Genomic DNA, 18732 nt, shown 5'->3' with positions numbered 1-18732 from the left:
TCTTCTCAGAAAACTAATTTCACATTACATAAATATACTGATTTTCAGCTAGTCCATTTGTTCTGACTGTGATAAAATTAAATGTCAGTGTTTCGTGATGTCCTACAAAAATGGCATTAGCCAAGAGCACAATGAGCATGACTACGCAGTTTCGCTCTTGTTGCCCAAGGGGGAGTACAATGGCACGGTCTCCGCTCACTGCAACCTCTGCCTCCTGGGCTGATGCTCCTGCCTCACCCTCCCAAGTAGTGCCCGCCAACACGCCTGGTTAATTTTTGTATTTTTTTTTTTTTTTTGAGACGGAGTCTCGCTTTGTTGCCTAGACTGGAGTGCAGTGGCACCATCTCAGCTCACTGCAAGCTCCACCTCCCGGGTTCACGCCATTCTCCTGCCTCAGCCTCCAAGTAGCTGGGACGACAGGTGCGCACCACCACGCCCGGCTAATTTTTTGTATTTTTAGTAGAGACGGGGTTTCACTGTGTTAGCCAGGATCGTCTCGATCTCCTGACCTCGTGATCCGCCCACCTCGGCCTCCCAAAGTGCTGGGATTACAGGCGTGAGCCACTGCGCCCGGCAATTCTTGTATTTTTTAGTAAAGACAGGGTTTCACGATGTTGGCCAGGCTGGTCTCGAACTCCTGACCGCAGGTGAACTACCCACCTTGGCCTCCCTAAGTGCTGGGATTACAGGCCGTGAGCCACTGTGCCTGGCCCAAGCATGACTTCTAGCACGTAATAACTGCTTCAGGTGAAAGCATTTAACAAAGAAATCCTCTACTGTGTCTATGTCACCTACGTTTGTGTATCATTTAGACAGATGTTCTAATGGAAACATGAGTGAGTTTAAGGTGAAAACCAGATATCCAGAATGAAACTGAGGGCAGACCACTGTGTAAAAGTGTGGGAGGAAGAGCAGATACCCCAAAGGAGATTTTTTGGAGACAGAGTCTCCCTCTGTCTCCCAGGCTGGAGTGCAGCGATGCGATCTCGGCTCATTGCAAACTCCGCCTTCCAGGTTCAAGCAATGCTCCTGCCTCAGCCTCTTGAGTAACTGGACTACAGCCGCCCGCCACTATGCCTGGCTAATTTCTTGTATTTTAGTAGAGATGGAGTTTCACCGTGTTGCCCAGGCTGGTCTCAAACTCCTGGGCTCAGGCAGTCCGCCCGCCTCGGCCTCCCAAAGCTCTAGGATCACAGGTGTGCGCCACCATGCCCAGCCTTCCAAAGGAGATTTCTCCAGAATTTTCCAGAAAAAGGAAAAGCAACCTAAGGAAGAAAACCATTTTGGGCAGGGAGTGAGGAAGGAAGGAAACAAGCCTAACACAGTGTTAAATTCTTCATAAACATTATCATACTCAAGCCCAAAACAACCCTGAGTGAGATCGGTAATATAATTTAAGAGCTGAAACTGAGGGTCAGAAAACTTAAATTATCTATCGAAGTTCACTCACGCAGGGAGTGGTAGAAGATTAGAAACTAGATAGTTCAAACTCCCAAAGTCCATGAAGTTTTCCTTCCAATGAGTAGATGAAGTTGATGTTGGTAAACTACGCTATTTCATTATTTCAGAATAAACGCCAGATTGAAATTAAAATTGGAGGGGGGATAAAGTATTAGACAGCAAGATATAAATAACATGAACTAAATGACAGAGGAAACAGGAGAAATGTCCCAATATAGATTTCAAATAAAGTTGTTTGCCTGATGACTTATGATTCAAAAAAGACCAAGTTAACTAATTTTTCTGATATACACGCATTTGACCGTACTTTTACAAATTATCCTACTGCATAATATGAACAAGTACCTAGAGCTCTAAATCAATGCTTTTAACATTTTCAATCATAAAATACTTCATTGAGACCAAAATACAGTCTTGGCCCACTGGCTACAGATAATCTTGACCCAGATTAATAGAACTCTGGAGACTATCAAAATGTCATCTCTTTAAAACAAAAACTGGAAACGATTTATTTATATTTGAAACAGAAGTACATTGTTTTAATCCAGTGACTTCCAAAACTACAGACATAGAGCCCCTGCAGGCCACGGGATCCATCAGTTCATGAACTATACAAGCCCTATCTAATAATATTCAAAAGTGTAGAGATGCCATTAATGAAATGCATATTCACTGCAAAGTATTAGTTCATGAGAGTTTTCTGAATTATGTTTTCTTTTTTTTTTTTTTTTTTGAGACGGAGTCTTGTTTTGTCGCCCAGACTGGAGTACAGTGGCTGGATCGCAGCTCACTGCAAGCTCCGCCTCCCGAGTTTACGCCATTCTCCTCCCTCAGCCTCCGGAGTAGCTGGGACTACAGGCGCCCGCCACCTCGCCCAGCTAAGTTTTTTTTTTTTTTGTATTTTTAGTAGAGACGGGGTTTCACCGTGTTAGCCAGGATCGTCTTCATCTCCTGACCTCGTGATCCGCCCATCTCGGGCTCCCAAAGTGCTGGGATTACAGGCTTGAGCCACCACGCCCGGCCTGAAATATGTTTTCTTAACAATGACCATTTAAGTACAAAAAAATTTTACTGAGAAACTTTTTGATGTTCATGTAAGAAAGATAGCAATGGTTACAAATAACTATCAGTGACCAGCTTAGAACTCACTCGTAGGAATCACAATTTGACTTAGCCATTCCAAAATGTATATGTATATATACGTAAATATGTTGTTCACCATATAGATAATTTTTACTGGTCAATTAAAATAAATAACAGTTGAAGACCCTCTAATCTGATGAATGACCTGGGAATAACAATGTCTGTAAAAGACACTGTCTTTTACAAGCTATTAATGAAAGAGATTTTAATCTTAATATACATCTTATACATAAATGGAATACTAGGGATCATTTCTCAGCCAAACAGGCACAAATTCTCTATTTGTTCTTTTTTTGCAGAGTGAAGGAGGAAAAAGGGATAGAGAGAGAACATCTATCCCATTCTCTAACTCCATTAGGCAAAAACCCTTAGTATTTAATCATATTTCCACTCTGAAACTATTACAGACTCACAGAATTTTGGTGCTCAAGCTGAGAGCCCTTAAAAACATATTAGCCAATCTCCTCCTCATTCTACCAATAAGACCTGTTCACAAGAGGAAAAACATTTTCACTCTGAAGCCACAAAGCACAATATAAATGCAAATACTGTGAGGTACAAGAGAACTGTGCTAGTGTGTCTACAAAGGAGTTCATAGACCTCAGATGACATTTACCATGGAGCAGTCTAACAAACCCAAGTTACTAACTACAGAAGGTCTCTCTCTCTCAAACAATGGACCAAAAAAAGAGTTCAATTTTTATGATAAATACATGTGAAAGCTGGGTGTGGTGACTCACACCTATAATCCGAGCACTTTGGGAGGCTAAGGAAGGAGGATCACTTCAGTCCAGAAGTTTGAAACCAGTCTGGGCAACAAAGGGAGACCGTTTTTCTTTTTTTTTTTTTTGAGACGGAGTCTTGCTCTGTCGCCCAGGCTGGAGTGCAGTGGCGCGATCTCAGTTCACTGCACCCTCTGCCTCCCAGGTTCAAGCAATTCTCCTGCCTCACCCTCCCAAGTGGCTGGGACTACAGGCCCACACCACCACGCCCAGCTAATTTTTGTACTTCTAGTAGAGACAGGGTTTCACCGTGTTGGCCAGGATGGTCTCAATCTGCTGACCTCGTGATCCGCCCGCCTCAGCCTCCCAAAGTGCTGGGATTACAAGCATAAGCCACCATGCCCGGCTGAGACCCTGTTTCTTAAAAATAAATAAAAAATAATAAAAATTTTAAAATGCTGGGCACGGTGGCTCACCTGAGGTCATGAGTTTGAGACTATCCTGGCCAACGTGGTAAAACTCCGTCTCCTCTAAAAATACAAAAAATAGCCAGGCGTGGTGGTGGGCGCCTGTAATCCCAGCATTTCAGGAGGCTGAGGCAGGAGAATTGCTTGAACCGAGGAGGCGGAGGTTGCAGTGAGCCAAGATCACACCACTGCACTCCAGCCTGGGTGACAGAGTGAGACTCCGTCTCAAAAAAATAACTAAAAACAAACCTCGAAAAATTAGCTGGGCGCAGTGACATGTGGCTGTGGCCCCAGCTACTTGGAAGGCTGAGACAAGAGGATCCCTTGAGCCTAATAGGTTGAAGCTGCAGTGAGGCATGTTCATGGCACTGCATTCCAGGCTGGGTGACAGAGTGAGACCTTGTGCCCCAAAAATGAAAAATAAACAAATGCATTTGAAAACATGACCTATTTCAAAATAGTACACCTCTGAAAACTTCTATGATAAATAAGACACAAAGCTACAGCAGTAGAGAAAAACTTAAGTGCTAGTTTTGGCAGGAAGAGAATACTGAGAAACAACAGCCAACCAGAAGAATGAAAGGATACAGTTCCCATTCAGAATATCAACACAGAAAGTTACCAAGGGGGACAAGGTTCCTCTTGCTCAGACCTACAACGAATCTCCACAGCTCTGAGCAGACATGAGGGATATGTCCGCAACAGCAGTAGCACACCACAGTGGCTGAGGAGATTATGGAGTTGGACAAAATACCTAGGTTCAAATACTGGCTGCACTGCCCACTAGTAGTATGATATGGTCAAGTGAGAACCTCTCTGACTCAGTTTCCTCATCTTAAAATAATACAAATATAACTTCCTTCATAGGATTGCTGTGTCAAGTAAATGTAATACCAGGAGTAAGTGTTAACTACTAGCTAGCTACTATCATTTTTATATATATTAGTATTTCATCCAAAAAAGATGTTTACTCCCACATCACTGATTCAGCACTTTATTCCCCAGAATACAAACTTTGTTAGCAATCCATTAAATAATTAACTTTCATACTAGTCTTTGGGTTTTTTTGTTTGTTTTTTTGAGATGGAGTCTCGTTCCGCCACCCAAGCTGGAGTGCAATGGCACCATCTTGGCTCACTGCAACCTTGAATATGCCCGGCCGGGTTCAAGCAATTCTCCTGCCTCAGACTCCAGAATAGCTGGTATTACAGGCACGTGCCACCACGCCCAGCTAATTTTTTTGTATTTTTAGTAGAGACGGGTTTTACCATGTTGGCCAGGCTGGTCTCAAACTCCTGACCTCAAGTGATCCATCCGCCTCAGCCTCCCACAGTGCTGGGATTACAAGCGTGAGCCACCATGCCCTGCTCATATTAATTATATAAAATACTAGTCCCTTTTTATCTAGAACTGTTACTGCTACACATCCAACTTGACCAATCAGTTATTAAATCTAGAACAAACTGGTGGACATTTTAAAATGTGCACAGATAGTATCACTTAGCAAATATCTTCACCTTAGCTAATAACAAAGAGGATTTTTTTCTCCTTAGAATGCTAAGCATGTCTGATTCAAGATTCAGCTTTATCTGTGTTTTTATGCAGCTGTGATATGACTGACATTTAGTTTAAGAATTTTAAGATAATGGGGTTGGGCACGGTGGCTCACGCCTGTAATCCCAGCACTTTGGAGGCCGAGGTGGGCAGATCACCTGAGGTCGGGAGTTCGAGACCAGCCTGACCAAATGGAGAAACCCCATCTCTACTAGAAATACAAAATTAGCCGGGTGTGGTGGCGGATGCCTGTAATAGCAGCTACTTGGGAGGCTGAGGCAGGAGAATCACTTAAACCTGGGAGGCAGAGGTTGCAGTGAGCCGAGATCGTGACACTGCACTTCAGCCTGGGCAGCAAAAGTGAAATTCTGTTTCCAAAAAAAAAAAAAGAATTTTAGGATAATGATCCAGTTAAGAGATGCAGTTCATCAATATATATTAAGTGTCTACTGTGTGCAGTAGACTCTTAAGACCAGGAGAAAGAAGCAGCTGTTACAAATAAGTTAGTTTACAAGAATTTCCTTTACCTAAAAGAATGTAATCTGGTCTGGGCACGGTGGCTCATGCCTGTACTCCCAGCAATTTGGGAGGGCAAGATGAGCAGATCACCTGAGGTCAGGAGTTCAAAACCTGACCAGCCTGTCAACATGGTGAAACCCCATCTCTACTAAAAATACAAAAAGTAGCCAGGCATGGTGGCGCACACCTGTAATAAGAGGCTGAGGCAGGAGAATCACCAGAACGCAGGGGGTGAAGGTTGCAGTGAGCCGAGATTGCGCCATTGCACTCCAGCCTGGGCGACAGAGTGGGACTCCATCTCAAAACAACAAACAGCCAGGCATGGTGGCTCACACCTGTAATCCTAGCACTTTGGGAGGCTGAGGCAGGCAGATCATGAGGTCAAGAGATTGAGACCATCCTGGCCAACATGATGAAACTCCATCTCTACGAAAAATACAAAAACTAGCTGGGCATGTTGGCGGGTGCCTGTAGTCCCAGCTACTCGGGAGGCTGAGGCAGGAGAATTGCCTGAACCCGGAAGGTGGAGGTTACAGTGAGCTGAGGTCGCGCCACTGCACTCCAACCTGGCAAAAGAGCAAGACTCCATCTCAAAAACAAACAAAACAAAAACAACAAAGAATGCAACGTATACTTTTCAACACCTGCCCTTCACAGGACCTTGCTTGGTCAAGTACCCCACTGCAAAACCTGCAGGAAGAAGATACTTACAAAAGAATGTGCAAATTATATACAAAGCCACAAAAGTCCCTTACAAAAGCAATACACAAATAATTGAGTTGGGGGAATTAAACAACTTCCTTGATTATCACTAGTCAAATTCAGACGATCAATTGTCTTGATTTTTACTATAGGCTGAGCTTCCTGTATCTGAAACTTGGAACCAGAAGTAACCTAGGGTTTTTTGTATTTTGGAATACCTGCACATACATAATGAGGTATCTTAGAGATGGAACCCAAATCTAAACACAAAATACACTAATGCTTCATATACACCTGATAGACATAGCCTGAAGATAATTTTATACAATACCTTAAAACGTACACAAAGTGTTGACTGCATTTTGGACTGTGATCACTAATGTGAGGTCAAGAGTGGAATTTCCCACTTGTGGCATCATGTCAGTGCTGCAAGTTTCAGATTTTGAACATCTCAGATTTTGAATATTCAGATTAGGGATGCTCAACCCATGTGTGGCTGGGCTTTTTTCTTTTAACCCTCAAGACAACCATGAGTATCAAATGCTAACCCATTATCTCTTTGTCACATTTAAGAAACTAAGGCTTAGAAAAATGAAATACAACAAAGTAACAACAAAGCGAGCTTGGAATAGAACTACAAATTCAGAAGGTCTGACACCACAGTCACTCCAAGATCCTGTACTCCCAACCCTGTTCCAGTACTTTTCAAACTACTGATCACAACACATTAGCAGGTTGTCAAATCAATTTAGTGTTTTGTTTTGTTTTTTTGAGACAGAGTCTCGCTGTCACCCAGGCTGGAGTGCAGTAGCGAGATCTTGGCTCACTGCAAGCTCTGCTTCCCGGGTTCAAGTGAGTCTCCTGCCTTAGTCTGCTAAGTAGCTGAGACTATAGGCACCCACCACCATGCCCGGCTAATTTTTTTGTATTTTTACTAGAGACAGGGTTTCACTGGGTTAGCCAGGATGGTTTCGATCTCCCGACCTCGTGATCAGCCCGCCTTGGCCTCCCAAAGTGTCAGGATTACAGGCATGAGCCACTGCACCCAGTCTACTGTATCAGCATCTTAAAATATCTCAGTATAGGCCGAGTGCAGTGGCTCACTCCCGTAATCCCAGCACTTTGGGAGGCCAAGACGAGGTCATTTGAAGCCAGGAGTTCGAGACCAGCCTGGCCAACACATACACCGGTCAACGTATACATATACGTCTTTACTAAATACACAAAAAAATTAGCTGGGCGTGGTGGCATACCTGTAATCCCAGTTACTTGAAATGCTGAGGTGGGAGAATCACTTGAACCCAGGAGGCGGAGGTTGCGGTGAGCCAAGATTGCACTCCTGCACTCCAGACTGGGCAACAGAGCGAGACTCCGTCTCAAAAAATATATATATATTTATATGTGTATATATATACTAGGTCACAACGTAAACCACATTTCTTACTGCGGGATGCAATAAAAATATTTGAAAACCATGGCTCTAATCTATATAGTGCCTCCCAATAAATAAGTTAATTTGTTATGTTTCATACCGTATCTTATTTGTAAAAGAGAATTCCTGATCTTCAAGAGCCCATCCTTTCCATTTAAGGAAATTTCAATGGAATCTCTAAGGTTGTCTTATTACTTGGTGAGTTCAAGCCACAACAAATTGGATCTGTCAATCAGCATATAAAAACAAAGACAACTGCAAAAACTTTAGGATTACATCATTTTAGACAGTTATTAATTGGTGTTTAATGCAAAAGTAATTACTCTTATTAAATTATCTTTGGCCAGGCATGGTGGCTCAATCCTGTAATCCCAGCAGTTTGGGAGGCCAAGCCAGTTGGTCACCTGAGGTCAGGAGTTTGACATCAGCCTGGCCAACATGGTGAAACCCCATCTCTACTGAAAATACAAAAAAAATTAGTCAGGTGTAGTGGTGGGCGCCTGTTAATCCCAGCTACTTGGGAGGCTGAGGCAGGAGAATTCCTTGAACCTGGGATGCGGAGCTTGCAGGTGAGCCACGGTTGCGCCATTGCACTCCAGCCTGGGTGACAAGAGAGAAACACCATCTTAAAAAAAAAAAAAAAAAAAAAAAAAAGGCAAAGCATGGGAACCTACAGAGCATCATGGAATGTGCGGTTACTCAGTAAGTCTAGTCCTGAGTGTTCTCCATCTTCACAGGTGGTAAGTCACAAATCAAAGCTCAATTTAGATGCTAAGAAATGCCCAAACATATCTGTAGCTAAACTCTTTGAGACAAACCACTATTTTTTTTCTTTTGAGACAGAGTCTCACTGTGTCAACAAAGCTGGAGTGCAGTGGCCGAATCTCGGCTCACTGCAACCTCTGCCTCTCGGGTTCAAGTGATTCTCCTACCTCAGCCTCCTGAGTAGCTGGGATTACAGGTGCAGGTCACCACACCCATCTAACTTTTTGCATTTTTAACAGACGGGGGTTGTTAGCCAGGATGGTCTGGATCTTCTGATCTCGTGATCCACCAGTCTTAGCCCCCCAAAGTAGCGGGATTACAGGCATGCACCACTGCGCTCGGTCGAGGCAAACCACTTTTTAAAGCATAAAATGAATCTGCACGCTGCCCCTTTTTAAATAGTACTTTCAGCAAGGCACTTAAAACATACAGGCTGGGCACAGTGGCTCACGCCTGTAATCTCAGCACTTTGGGAGGCCAACTCGGACAGACCACCGGATCAGATCGAGACCATTCTGGCCATCATGGTGAAGTCCTGTCCCTATTAAAAATACAAAAATTGGCCAGGCGCAGAGACTCATGCCTATAATCCCAGCACTTTGGCAGGCTGAGGCAGGCAGATCACAAGGTCAAGAGATTGAAACCATCCTGGCCAAAATGTGAAAACCTCGTCTCCACTAAAAATACAAAAATTAGGCCGGGCGCAGTAGCTCATGCCTGTAATCCCAGCACTTTGAGAGGCCAAGGCGGGTGGATCACGAGGTCAGGAGATCGAGACCATCCTGGCTAACATTGTGAAACCCTGTCTCTACTAAAAGCACAAAAAATCAGCCAGGCGTGGCGGCAGGCATCTGTAGTCCCAGCTACTCAGGAGGTTGAGGTGGGAGAATGGTGTGAACCCAGGAGGCGGAGCTTGCAGTGAGCTGAGATAGCGCCACTGCACTCCAGCCTGGACAACAGAGTGAGACTCTGTCTCAAAAACAAAAAACAGCCGGGCACGGTGGCTCACGCCTGTAATCCCAGCACTTTGGGAGGCTGAGGCAGGCGGATCACGAGGTCAGGAGATCAAGACCATCCTGGCAAATATGGTGAAACCCCGTCTCTACTAAAAATACAAAAAAATTAGCCGGGCGCGCTGGCAGGTGCCTGTAGTCCCAGCTTCTAGGGAGGCTGAGGCAGGAGAATGGCATGAACCCGGGAGGCGGCAGAGCTTGCAGTGAGTGGAGATCGCGCCACTGCACTCCAACCTGGGCGACAGAGCGAGACTCCGTCTCAAAAAAAAAAAAACAAAAATACAAAAAACAAAACTTAGCCGGGTGTGGTGGCGCACGCCTGTAATCCCAGCTACTTGGGGGGCTAAGGCAGGAGAATAGCTTGAACCTGGGTGGCGGAGGTTGCAGCGAGCAGAGATCACACCACTGCGCTCCAGCCTGGGTGACAGAGCAAGACTCTGTCTCAAAAAAATAAAAAATAAAAAATTTTTAAAAAGGCTGGGCGCGGTGGCTCACGCCTGTAATCCCAATTTGGGAGGCTGAGGTGGGTGGATCACCTCAGGTCGGGAATTCAAGAACAGCTTGACCAACGTGCAGAAACCCCGTCTCTACTAAAAATAGGAAATTAGCCAGGCATGGTGGCTCATGCCTGTAATCCCAGCTACTCAGGAGGCTGAGGCAGGAGAATCGCTTGAACCCAGGAGGCGGAGGTTGCGGTGAGCCGAGATCACACCGCTGCACTCCACCCTGGTGACAGAGCGACGCAGTCGGAAAAAAAATTACAAAATTGCCTGACATATAACCGCATTCAATGAATGAATAGTACGCCACTAACTCAGTCTCTCCCCTTTAGCAACTAAAGTTAAGTTTTATTTAAGATTCTGAGGCCGGGCGCGGTGGCTCACACTTGTAATCCCAGCACTTTGGGAGGCCAAGGCAGGTGGATCACCAGGTCAGGAGTTTGAGACCAGCCTGGTCAATATGGTGAAACCCCGTCTCTACTAAAAATACGAAAATTAGCCGGGCATGGTGGCACACGCCTGTAGTCCCAGCTACTGGGGAGGCTGAGGCAGGAGAATCGCTTAAACGCGGGAGGCGGAGGCTGCAGTGAGCCAAGGCTGTGACACTGCACTCCAGCCTGGGCGACACAGCAAGACTCCACCTGAAAAAAAAAAAAAAGATTCTGATGGGGGGCCAAGGGCGGTGGCTCACAGCTGTAATCCCAGCACTCTGGGAGACAGAGGTGAGAGGATCACTTGAGGTCACTAGTGTGAGATCAGCCTGGCCAACAGGGTGAAACTCCTTTCTGCCAAATATATAAAAAAAAATTAGCCAGGTGTGGTGGTACATGCCTGCAATCCCGGCTACTAGGGAGACTGAGGCAGGAAAATCGTTTGAACCCGGGAGGCAGAGGTTGCGGTGAGCCGAGTTCGTACCACTGCCTTCCTGTCTGGGTAACAAAGTGAGACTCCGTCTCAAAAAAAAAAAAAAGATTCTGAAGGGGCCAGGCACTATGGCTCATGACTGTAATCCCACCACTTTGGGAAGCGGAGGCCTGAGGATTGCTTGAGGCCAGTAGCTGCCTCCCAACATGGTCAGACCCCCGCCTCTCTACAAAAAAATTTACTACAAAAAAATTTAAAAAATCAGCTGCTGTAGTGGTGCACATCTGTAGTCCCAGCTACTCCGGAGGCTGAAGTGGGACGATTGCTTGAGCCCAAGAGTTCAAGCTGCAGTGAGCTATGACCAGGTCACTGCACTCCAGCTTGAGCAACAGAGGGGACCCTGTCTCAAAAATTAAAAAATAACATAAATATTATAAAGCCAATTATATGGAACAAACTTGGAATGGAATATAAAATGCAAAAGCCAGAGAAAAAAAGTAAAGTCTCCCATAGGAAAAATTTTGGAAACAACTTCTCTAAAAGATGAGAGAAAATGTTCCCTTTCTTGCAAAATTAATGTCCCACTTAAGTCACCAGTAGGAAATTCTGCTATTTTCTGTTCAACGATGATAGCTTTCCCCACGCTTACGAAAACCAATTCTGATTGCTAGAAAATATGGTGGAAAATAGAATCCCTCTGTACTGTCACCTCACAGAATTGTCTGCAAGTGTTAAGTCAACTCCTGCTGGGGCACTCTGGATGTGACAGCTCTCTGTACCCTCCTGGCTGACTGACTCTTTAGAAGCCATATTCCATGCCTAATTCTGGCTGTCTGGAATATACGAAACATTTAACTCAACATAAAATGATAATAGCCAACTTTCAAAGGTCAAAGGGGACCAGTTTATAACCTTCCCTCAACACGTGTTCAGTACAAACTTCCGGGTGCACTTACAATTGGCTGCGCAATTCAATGGATAAAAACGTTGCTTTATTTGTCTCTCATTTTCTGGCCCGTTCTTTTCCCACGTTTCTCAACCAGCGACTCCCCAAAACAAAAGCCTCCCACAGTAAACGGAGCACTCACATGAAAAGAGCTTCTCTGTGCGAGGATCAAGTTAGTGGTCCGCAAACATTAACCAAACAGAAGCACAAAGCAAGGGTGGGAAGGGGAGGAGCTAGATGCCAGGGTAAGGAAAGAAACAATCAGAAGGGTTTAGGAACATCCAAATCTCCTCAGCGGTTAAACCGAACCCAAGCCACTTCTGGGAAACCACCGGTATCCACTGCTTTGGGGAACTCTGGATGCTCGTTATGCCAAACGCTCTCAAAGTAAGCAAATTCCCAACTGCCGTTCCCCTCTGTGTGTATTCTTAGAGACGGTCTGGGAGGCGAGCTCGCCCGCCGAGACAGAACTACGCGAGTCGCCGGGAGAGGCGTGAAGGGAGCCTGCACGTGTCCACCGCGGCTTCCCTACCGCCCCAAGAGTGGGGCATGCACGAGACCGCCACTGTGGGGTTCAGATTTAGGAAGGACGACCCTGTCGCCTGCCTCCCTCCCTCGCCCAGAGCCGGGAGCAACGCTGGGGCAGGAGAGAAGACTTGGGAAGGATGTGAACCTTACTTTCCTCGCGGGTCCCGGACCCGCAGCCCCCGGGTTGTGAGGCGGAAGCCAAAGGGGCAAACCCAGTGGAGTCAGAGTGCACGGACCCTACCCCGCGGTCCAAGGGGGATGCCTCCGGCCCGGGACAGCGGGGCTCCCCGGAGCCCGAAAGCCCCATGAGCGTCGACAGCAGGGCCCTGCGCTGACGAGCGGAGGAAGCGGGCACAACGGCGCCGCCGCCGGGACCAAGCACCGAGGGCCCCGGAGCGCGCGGCAGCGGGGGGCGGCGAGCGGCGAGGGAGGCCCCAAGCCGGGGCGAGGTGTCTGTCCCCCCAGCCTGGCCCCGCACGGCCCCCCAAGGAGGGTGGGAGTGGGAGGCTGTCCGGGAGGGGGAGTGTGGAAGGAGAAAAGGGCCAAGGGAAGCACTTACTTTCCCCGCGAGACCCGGCGCCAGGACAGCTCCTCCCGGGAGGTGCGAGTTTGAAGGACCGGAGGCGACTGGCGCGGAGGCGGCGGTGGCGGCGGCAGCAGCGGCGTCCGGCTCTGCCTACCTCCCCGCCGCCATCTTGACGCCCCTCCCCCAGCCCCCCCGCCCCGCCGGGAGGGGCGGGGGAGGGGCAACGGATGAGGCGCCGCGCGCACGCAGCGCCTTCACGTGACTTCCTCCCTCCTCCCCCACCCGCTTCTCTGCGCCTCTCTCCGCCCCGCCTCCCTCCTAGGTGAAAGAAGATGATTCCCCCCCATCTTGACCACCCCCCAGCTTTCGCCGCCAAAAACAAACTCCGCCGGCTCTCCTCGGCCCGGTACCAGTTGTTGGATCCAAGAGAATTCCGGAACCCAAACGGTCCACTACCGCGGCTCTGGGGTGGGCGAGGGGTGAGGGGGCCGGGTTTCCGAGAAGGGGGAGGGGGGAAGGCGAAGGCCACCTAGGAGAGTCACATGACTACTGTTTCCGCCGGCGCTCACGGAGAGCTCGCGGTAATTCTGTTTCTCCGCCCTTTTTTCCCCGCCGCCTGTCGGGAAGAAGGTCCGCGTGCCAGGGCTACGGGAGGTCGGCCGGAGGGCCGCGCGCATGCGCCCCGCGCCTGCTTTCAAACGGGCTAGGAAGGGCCTGGAGCTATTTTCAGAACCTGCTAGGGTGGGTAACTACGGCCCAGGAAGTTACCTAGCAGCGTTTCTGTCACTTGGAAAATCTCTTCGTTACCTAGTTAGTCCTAGAAACAAAATGTTTACATATTCATTGCTTGTTAGGCTCGCTGAAAGCACTTTTTTGGCAGTAAAACCGCAAGTAACCCGGAGCCCTCGGCATGTCCACGGCTAGAATCAGAGCCTAAGGCGTGTGAGCTCGGCCATCCCACGCCTGTCTTCTCACTTACCCGCAAGCCCAACGCACCGGGGCTCCCAGTTAATGAATACTGAAGTGTAGGGCTGTCCCCACTGCTTCTTACTTCCTTGTTTTCATTTTTTCGTTTTTATTAAGCTACCTAACGCAATAAACATATTACCTTGTTGGTAATCCTTTTGTAAAGTCATTCTGAAAGTGCTGTTTGACTCCGTTGCTTGGGTAATAAGCACGCCTGGGTGATTCTTGCCCCCTACTGGCTGCGCATCCTACAAGCCTTGTGCTGAAAGCAAACCAAGTAGCTCGAACAGTTGGAGGTTACAGTGTGAACTCTTCCAGAGACAGTATTCGGGGAATGAAAGGAAAAAGTAGGCACAGAAAGAATAGGAAACTTCAGTGTATGTACACATAAATATGTATTATATATCGATGTATACGTTTATAAATATTTTTAAAGTGATGACTAATCGCTTTACTAATCACATTATTTCATTTAATCCTCTCACACACATAGGAAAAAACCTATAAAGACAAAAATATTTTAGACCGGGTGCAGTGGCTCACGCTTGTAATCCCAGCACTTTGGGAGGCCGAGGTGGGCGGACCACCTGAGGTCAGGAGTTCGAGACCAGCCTGGCCAACATGGTGAAACCCCATCTCTGCTAAAAGTACAAAATATAGCCGGGCGTGGTGGCGGGCACCTGTAATCCCAGCTACTCGGGAGGCTGAGGCAGGAGAATCGCTTGAACCCAGGAGGCGAAAGTTGCAGTGAGCGGAGATCGTGCCATTGCACTCCAGCCTGGGTGACAGAGCGAGAATTCGTCTAAAAAACAAACAAAAAAAAAAAACTTTAGGCACAGGCCCGGTGTGGCGGCTCACGCCTCTAATCCCAACACTTTAGGAGGCTGAAACGGGGATCTCAGCCAGCCAGGAGTTTGAGACCAGACTGGGTAACAAAGTATAACCTCGTCCCGACAAAAAACTTATTTTATTTTTGTTTTTGTTTTGAGACGGAGTGTCGCTCTGTTGCCCAGGCTGGAGTGCAGTGGCATGATCTCCGCTAACTGAAAGCTCCACCTCCTGGGTTCACGCCATTCTCCTGCCTCAGCCTCCCGAGTAGCTGGGACTACAGGCGCCCACCACCACGCCCGGCTAATTTTTTATATTTTTAGTAAAGACGTGGTTTCACCATGTTAGCCAGGATGGTTGCCATCTACCTCGTGATCCGCCTGTCTCGGCCTCCCAAAGTGCTGGGATTACAGGCATGAACCACCACGCCCAGCCTCGACAAAAACCTTTTAATTAGCCAAGTGTGATACCTAGTCCCAGCTACTCAGGAGGCTGAGGTAGGAGAATCACTTGATTGCCAAGAAGTTTGAGGCTACAGGGGGCAATAATCGTGCCACTGCACTCCAGCCTGGGTAACAAAGTGAAACTCTATTTTTTTAATTTTTTTTTTTTTTTTTTTTGAGACAGTTTTGCTCTTGTTGCCCAAGCCGGTTTGCAATGGCATGATCTCAGCTCACTGCAACCTCCACCTCCTGGATTCCAGCGATTCTCCTGCCTCAGCCTACCGAGTAGCTGGGATTATGAGTGCCCACCACGACGCACGGCTAATTTTTTGTATATTTAGTAGAAGCAGGGTTTCACCATGTTAGCCAGACTGGTCTCAAACTCCTGACCTCAGGTGATCTGCCCGCCTCAGCCTCCCAAAGTGCTGGGATTACAGGTGTGAGCCACTGCACCAGGCCTTATTTATTTATTTATTTATTTATTTATTTATTGAGACGGGATCTCACTCTATCTCACCCAGGCTGGAGTGCAGTGGTACGATCTCGGCTCACTGCAGCCTCTGCTTCCCAGGTTCAAGCAATTCTCCTGTCTCAGCCTCCCGAGTAGCTGGGACTACAGGCGTGTGCCACCACACCCAGCTAGTTTTATATTTTTAGTAGAGATGGGGTTTCACCATATTGGCCAGGCTGGTCTCAAACTCCTGACCTCAGGTAATCCACCTGCCTCAGCCTCCCAAAGTGCTGGTAGTACAGGCATGAGCCACTGCGCCTGGCAAAACTCTGTCTGAAAAAAAAAAAAAAAATTCTTAGGCTTGCAACTGACAGTGATGTTACACCACATTCTATTGGTCAACAAGGCAGCCAAATTTGACTCGGGAAAGGCAACACAAGGGTATGACTAGTGGGAAGTGTTGTTCACTAGAGGCCACCAAAGTAAATCGTAAGGAATTTTGAGGGTGAGGGACCTTTGGGACATCCAAGTGGAGATACTTAGGAAGCAATTGAATTCTACAGCTTGGGGATCCAGATGGATATTAATGTGAGATAAGATAAAACTATACTAGGATAGGCTGGGCACGGTGGTTCACACCTGTAATCCAGGCACTTTGGGAGGCAAAGGTGCGTGGATCACCTGAGGTCAGGAGTTCAAGACCAGCCTTGCCAACATGGTGAAACCCTGTCTCTACTGAAAATACAAAAATTAGCCAGGTGTGGTGGTGCGCACCTGTAATCCCAACTACTTGGGAGGCTACGGTAGGAGAATCACTTGAACCCAGGAGGTGGAGATTGCAATGAGCCGAGATCATGCCACTGCACTCCAGCCTGGGCAACAGAGTGAGACTTTGTCTCAAAAAAAAAAAAAAAAACTAGGAGAGAATGCAGAGAGGAGAGCCAGAAGCAGAGCTAAGGTTCTGTGTCTAAGAAGTGAGAACCAGGCCAAGTGCGGTGGCTCATATCTGTAATCCCAGCACTTTCGGAGGCCAAGGTGGGTGGATCACAAGGTCAAGAGTTCGAGACCAGCCTGGCCAACATGGTGAAACCCTGTCTGTACTAAAAAATACAAAAAATTAGGCCGGGTGCGGTGGCTCAAGCCTGTAATCCCAGCACTTTGGGAGGCCGAGACGGGTGGATCGCGAGGTCAGGAGATCGAGACCAACCTAGCTAACACGGCGAAACCCCGTCTCTACTAAAAAATACAAAAAACTAGGCGGGCGAGTTGGCGGGCGCCTGTAGTCCCAGCTACTTGGGAGGCTGAGGCAGGAGAATGGCGTAAACCCGGGAGGCGGAGCTTGCAGTGAGCTGAGATCCGGCCACTGCGCTCCAGCCTGGGCTACAGAGCGAGACTCCGTCTCAAAAAAAAAAAAAAAAAAATACAAAAATTAGCCGGGCATGGTGGCACGTGCCTGTAATCCCAGCTACTTGGGAGGCTGAGGCAAGAGAATCGCTTGAACACAGATGGCAAAAGTTACGGTGAGTGGAGATGGCCCCATTGCACTCCAACCTGGGCAACAGAGCAAGACTCTGTCTCAACAACAACAACAAAAAAGAAGTGAGCACCAGGCCAGGTGTGGTGGCTCACGCCTGTATCCCAGCACTTTGGGAGGCCAAGACAGGAGGATCACGAGATCAAGAGATTGAAAACATCCTGTCCAACCTGGTGAAATCCCGTCTTTACTAAAAATAACAAAAATTGGCTGGGTGTGGTGGCATGTGCCTGTAATCCCATGTACTCAGGAGGCTGAGGTAGGAGAATCACTTCAACCCAGGAGGTGGAGATTGCAATCAGCCAAGATCACACCACTGCACTCCAGCCTGGTGACAGAGTGAGACTCCAAAAAAAAGTGAGCACCCAGTGAGCCTGAGAAAGGTCAATCAAGAGGTCAAAGCAGAATCAAGGAGAGATTATATCATGGATGCAAGGGAGTAGTCATCCCAGCAACACTTCTTCACCCTGGCAGCTGCACTTCTGTCCAATAGCATCAGCTATACCCAGTTTGCAGTTTTCTGCACACTCGCTGAACTAGCCTTATCATGCCAAATCCTTCCCTGAGACACCAGGACCAATCACAGCCCCCATAAGGCCACCCTCTAATTCAGAGACACTAGCACCAGCAATGTCTAATGCAGCAGAGAGCACCAGTGTGTGGCTGAAGCCATCTATCGGATTATTCAAGATGGCAAACACTGTGATAGACAGTTACTGTTTTTGACTGCCCAGAATCTGTGGTTCTTTCTTCAGAGAGCCGCATCTTAGTTTTATCTCCCTCTCTCAAAGTCCATGTGGTGTGGAGAGCGCTAACCATGTCTCATACACATCACTCCAGAATTGAGTGTGCAAGCCAGGTCTAGTTGATTAGAATACTGGATCCACAGCCATAGTGATCGATTTAGTGCCAGGCCAGTGAGTCACAGTTCTAGTACTTTGCATTGAAAATATCAGGGAAAAAGATACTCACTTGCCTCTGAAGTTGCTAAGACAGTGTTGGGAAGTTGGGGCAGAGGGCCTGTGGGGCAGGAGGCCACACTGATAATGAGGTCAACCCCGAGAACAGCAGGGCAAAGACTTAGGTAGGATGGGGAGGCACTGGAATCTGATGGCATCTGCTGAGTCCTGGGACCCTGTCAAACCTGAAGCGATTTCTAGCCCGGAGCTTTTTTGGTTTTTCGGTTTTCTTTTTTTCTTTCTTCTTTTCTTTTTTTTTTTTTTTTTTTTTTTGAGAAGGAGTCTCACTCCATTGCTCAGATGGAAGTGCAGTGGCATGATCTCAGCTCACTGCAACCTTCGCCTCCTGGGTTTAAGCAATTCTCTGTCTCAGCCTCCCAAGTAGCTGGGACTACAGGCACCTGCCATT

The 18732-nt window shown here is 47.6% G+C and overlaps 1 protein-coding gene and 1 long non-coding RNA gene across 7 annotated transcripts in view; one reads left to right on the top strand and one right to left on the bottom strand.

Annotated features, from left to right (window-relative positions):
• SBNO1 (strawberry notch homolog 1) overlaps nucleotides 1–14577 on the bottom strand; it is an 84418-nt gene extending 69841 nt beyond the window's left edge. For 5 of the 6 annotated variants that reach the window (XM_033220191.1, XM_033220193.1, XM_033220194.1 and 2 more), the window contains exon 1: nucleotides 13176–14577. The gene's annotated coding sequence lies outside the window, so the exon portion shown is untranslated. The remainder of the gene's footprint in view (nucleotides 1–13175) is intronic. The other variant, XM_033220195.1, reaches the window with a different exon arrangement.
• Nucleotides 12339–14261, top strand: LOC117089223. The gene is made up of 2 exons (XR_004439510.1): nucleotides 12339–12422; nucleotides 12521–14261. It is a non-coding gene; the product is annotated as an uncharacterized LOC117089223 (long non-coding RNA).
• Nucleotides 14578–18732: the final 4155 nt, after the last annotated feature.

This window comes from Trachypithecus francoisi, unplaced genomic scaffold, assembly GCF_009764315.1.
Source record: "Trachypithecus francoisi isolate TF-2019V2 unplaced genomic scaffold, Tfra_2.0 Lachesis_group11, whole genome shotgun sequence".
Classification (NCBI taxonomy): domain Eukaryota; kingdom Metazoa; phylum Chordata; class Mammalia; order Primates; family Cercopithecidae; genus Trachypithecus; species Trachypithecus francoisi.
This window is presented reverse-complemented; position numbering and strand designations above follow the sequence as displayed.